This window comes from Equus przewalskii, chromosome 2 (genome assembly GCF_037783145.1).
Source record: "Equus przewalskii isolate Varuska chromosome 2, EquPr2, whole genome shotgun sequence".
Classification (NCBI taxonomy): Eukaryota; Metazoa; Chordata; class Mammalia; order Perissodactyla; family Equidae; genus Equus; species Equus przewalskii.
The window spans coordinates 30,890,257-30,895,220 of record NC_091832.1 but is presented as its reverse complement, the minus strand read 5'-3'; the positions used below and the strand labels follow the sequence as shown (position 1 = coordinate 30,895,220).

The following is a 4,964-nucleotide window of genomic DNA, read 5'->3' as shown; positions in this document are numbered from 1 at the left end:
ATACAGTGTCCCAATAAAATGCTTATACTTTTCAGACATTAATAATATAAAATGTAAACCACCATTTTAAACAATGAATTACTGATGATGGGCATTTGTGGTTTTAAGGTAACTGAAATATCTCAACAATATTGAGTGTTCCATTCCATGAATGTGGTATATCTCTCCATTTAATTAGGTCTTCTTTAATTTCCTTTAGCAATGTTCTGTCAGAGTTTTCAGCATCACAGTTTTGCATGCGTTTTGTTGAATTTATGAATATGCTCTTTATACAATTTCATATCCAACTTGTTTTTTCTATCCTAGCATTACTTCTAAAGTATTTTATCTTGTCCTTTAAGGGTTTTATAACATTTATAATGGGTGCATAATCCATTGGCAACTGTTAAACCACTAATAATGGTTTTATTCATTACCTTTCCTTAATGATAACATCTGTACCATGTTTTATAACGTGAGCTTTACTGTGTTGAGCGGAAGGTCTAGCGTTGCACTGAGCCCCTTGAGGAATGCAGTCTAGAGTAATTTCAGACTCAGTCCCAAAGCCAACACTTCAAATAAAGAGAGTTTTTAGTGAAAATGTCAGTTTATCTTGAATATATTCCTAATCACGTAAGCAATCTTCATTTTCTTCCCAACATTAAATGTAATAGTTTATGATCTCTTAACTACTTCATTGTGGTCAAAAATTACCTCCATTTTGACCACATCAAACTTAAAAACTTTCGTGCATCAAAGGACACGATTGGTTGGTTTGCCTGCATAAGAGTGTCTTCAAAAGCACAACCAACTTAGGACAAGACTGACTTCTTCCAGAATGCTCTGAATTTCCCTGTTCTTCAGCAGACTGCTAGGACTGATGTTTTGCAAATGTTGTGGTCAGAACCTGACCTCCCCCACAACCCTCTGGCCCGTGGTTTAATGGTCAAAATATAAGCCTTTCCGGGGTCTATCTTCTTTTACACCCTCCTCTGGATTCTCCTCAGAATCTCCTTTGCTTCTCTGAAGCTCCCCACTGCACCCTCCAGAGCCTCATTCCATGCTAAGCAAACCCTTCTAGGAGGGTGAGCTCTTCATGAAAATTCCCCTCTACCTCCTTGCCTAATGGAAACCCAGACCTCCTCTGAGAGTCTTCTCTGCAGCTCTCTCAAAAGGACGCTGCTCACTGCCTACTTCTCAAATACCTGGGAGCAGGAGGTGGCTTAGGAGCCCTCCTTCCTTCCTAGGGCTACTTCTGAACATTTTCTAGCCTAAAGGCCCTTGGTCCTTCAACTATCATATAACCCAGGATACCCACCTCTGCCCTGTCCTCTCCCCACTTTCTGGCCACTCCCTCTCACTCACTGAAGATTTTTTGGAGGTGGTATCCTTGAGAATGTGGGTTTAGAGTCAAGTATTCCTGGGTTCCTGTCTCAGCTGTGCCCCTTACTAGCTGTGCCATCTTGTGCAAATTAATATCTGAGCTTCAATTTTCTTATATATAAAATGGGATAGTAATAGTAACTATCTTGAAGAGTGGTTACTGGCATTCAACAGTCATTCAACTAAAAAATAAACAGAGTAAAATAATGATAAATTGATAGGTGTTCTGTGAAGGGTTTGAAATAGAGAAGAAAGGGAGGCTGTGTTGGGGAGGGGGTTTAGGGAGGAGGTGCCATTTAAGCTGAGACCTGAAGGAAGAGAAGGAGGATCAAATGTGATAAAGCATATGGAAGCACCCAGCACAGCGCGGGCATAGCGAGCATCAGTAAATGTAGGTGATTATTATTACCCTTAGCGCTGCTGTATTCAGCATCTGGCTCTGAGCCTTCCTGCGAGTCTGCAGTGTCCATGCAGATGACCCATTCCACATCCACCCTGTTAGTTCTTTCTCCTCTTCCTCGAACTTTATTAAAGAGAAAGCAATTATAGTAATTCTCTAGGACATAGAAATTTCCGGGATCCCTCCCTCAAAAATGTTACGTTCAATTTCCCAACACATGCCAGAGTGACATGGCTCCCAATTGTACGTAAGAAGCTGAAATCCTAAAATGTTCATCTTCGAACTTTCCCCAGTTGGCAGTCTGCCTTTGGATCAGCAATAATTGCCTGAACAGCTACTATGGCTTCATTAATGTTTGTCTGCAGCTCTCTGAGCTCTTCGATAGGCAGCAATCGCAGTCTTTAAGCAGCTTCTTTAAGAACTGCATCTCCTGTGTCAAAACCAAGAATATGTTTGTCTAAAGCAACAAGCAAGACTTCTTTTTTTTGATTTGCTTTGGCAACTGCATCCTGCATCAGGCGCTTGGACCAAAATGCAAATTGCCTCAAGCGTTACCGGATAATCATCTTGCTGCTGAATCTGAAGAAGATTAGCCAAAGCTATTACACTAGACTGAAAATCAGGATTATTTACATCCAAACTGATCAATGGCTCTGCATTTTTAGTTGCATTGTCAGCAGTTTTTGCACTATCAGTTACCAAGTCCTTGTATTTTTCAGCATTATCTCCATATTCAAGTCTGACAGCTAAACCAAGAAGCCAGTCAAATGCTTCTTGTTGATCTTGAATCTTCAAAAGACAGTTAACATATCTGAGATATTTTTCAAAGAACTTGGGCCAGTCTCTGCTGGATGGGTGCCGCCAGTCATTCATCACTGTGGATGTTTCTTAAATTACCTGTCTTCAATCTTGTAGTATCTGATTTTCTGGTCTTCAAGCCAAACAATAAAGTTTCTAAATTTTGTTTCATCTTTGCAGTTGAAGCCAGCAGGGTTGTGGTAGTCAAGGGCCATCAGCTTGCGTCAGAACTTGGTCCTGGCTTCTCCCTCTGGTCCCCCTGGGACTTCACCTGGGACAGGAGAGGAGAGGCAAGAGAAGCAGGTGGCACAGGCACTAGTGATGCAGGGAGAGCAGCCTGTTACTTCTTTGACCTCCTCGACTCTAGTGACTTCACCTCTGCCTCACCTAAGGTACCCACGCCGTGGCCACAGCCTGGGTCTTGCATCACCGAGGACTCCCTCATTTCTTAAATCTTAAATTCAGGCATTTCACTGTGACCACACCTTCTCATCCTCCAGCACTTTTCCACCCAGTTGCTCCTACTGTCCCTGCTCATCAAATTTGCTAGAGCTGACAGCCCTCTCTCGTCTCCCTCTCGAGTCCCTTTCTCTGTTCTAAGTTCCTTTCCTACACAGTAGAGACTGAAAGCCTTCACCTCTTCTTTGCTGATCACCCCTCTTTTGCCCCACTGTCCTTCTGTCCTATCTGATGCTATTAATGTTTGGTGCCATAACAAGGTCATGGTCTCTGTCAACTGGGTCTTCACGGTTGCCTAGCAATCTTTCTGTACTTTCCTCATCAGCTTTCTCTGTCATCCTTTAAACCTTTTTCATCCTCAAATATCCTATCTATAGAATAGAAGGATATAGAACCTTTAACGTGTTAATCCCTTAACGTCCTGCCATCCCACATCTGTGTACGTAGCATACGCTGTCAGAGCTCTGCTCATGTCGCCTTGGATTCCTTTGCTGTCTGGGAGCACACCAGATACCCATGAGCTTTCGCTCCCCACAGCCAGCGTCTCTGTCTCTGTCTGAGGACTGCCCTCAGGCTGCCTGAATCACTTTGCCTGTACAGAGAACCACAAGTGACTGGGAATTTACATCTCTCCTCCATCCCCCTGTACACAAAGGGCAGCTCTTAACCTTCTACTGAAGGATTCGGGAGCGTAAATACCCCCAACAACCTTGCCCTATGATTGGGACAACTCTGAGATGTGAAAGCTCCCCTCTGGGGTGAGCCCAAGTCAAGTTGCCCTTCGTGGCATTTTGTTGTCATTGCATTCTTGCTCAGCCTCCTCCTCTTCCTGCTCTCTCTTCCCACTTCCCCATGAGTTATTCCTGGGAATTCTTCCTAACAGATCACTGCACAGAAGTCTTCATCTCAGGCAGGGTCTGCTTCTGAGAAATCATGTCTCAGACAATCTGCACCCTGTCACGATGGAAGACATGCTTTCCCCTCGATGTCTCCCCCAGATATTAGCCCTCCCTCCCCTTCCCTGCCCTCCCCTTTTGCATCCACACAGTCTTCCTAGGCAAGCTTAGCTCCTCCTATGGCTTAATATACCATCTGTATTAGTTTCCTACGGCTGCTATAACAAAACATCGCAGACTAAGTGGCTCAAACAACAGAAATTTATAGTTTCACAGTTCTGGAGACTAGAAATCTAAGATCAAGGTGTCAGTGGGGTTGGTTCCTTCTGAGGGCTGTGAAGGAAAATCTGCTCCACCCCTCTCTCCTAACTTCTGGTAGTTTGTTGGCAATCTATGACGTTCCTTGGCTTTTAAAAGACTTCCTTCATCTTACATGGCATTCTCCCTGTGCGCATGTCTGTGTCCAAATTTCCCTTTTTAAAATAAAGACACTAGTCACATTGGATTAAGGCCTATCCTAACGACCTCATTTTAACTTGATTACCTCTGGAAAGAACCTATCTCCAGATAAGGACACATTCTGAGGTACTGGAGGTTAGGATCTCAACATATGAGTTTCTGGGGGACACAGTTCAACCCATAACACCATCGCTATACTCCCTCGCCCAAGGAGCCCTCCCAAACTATAGATATGCATATTCATCACCTGCCAGACTGTTCCCCTGAATGCCTCACATAAACCATGTAGGGGACAGTTTATGCTTTCTGGCTTCTCAACACTTTTTGCTCCATTTGGGGACTTTCCAGCCTCATGAGTCCCATTTCCCCGGGGTGGAACCCGGAAGGGTGTTTTCCAGTCTCTTTTGTAGTCAGGCATCTGGCCTGTGACGTATACTCTATCAAGGAGACTCACCCACGTGAAACTTGGATTCAGAAGGGAGCCACTTGAGGAAGGAGGCTCGGAGTGGAAACCGCGTTCCTGGCAAGCGTGGTGGCAGAGGTGAATGCCCTCCCGGATGCGGTAGTTGCAAGTTGAGTTGGGTTCTTGA

General features: G+C 44.3%; 1 pseudogene; it reads right to left on the bottom strand.

Annotated features, from left to right (window-relative positions):
* Window positions 1-1,876: 1,876 nt before the first annotated feature.
* On the bottom strand, window positions 1,877-2,635 carry LOC103540505 (RNA transcription, translation and transport factor protein-like; annotated as a pseudogene).
* Between the last annotated feature and the right edge of the window lie 2,329 nt (window positions 2,636-4,964).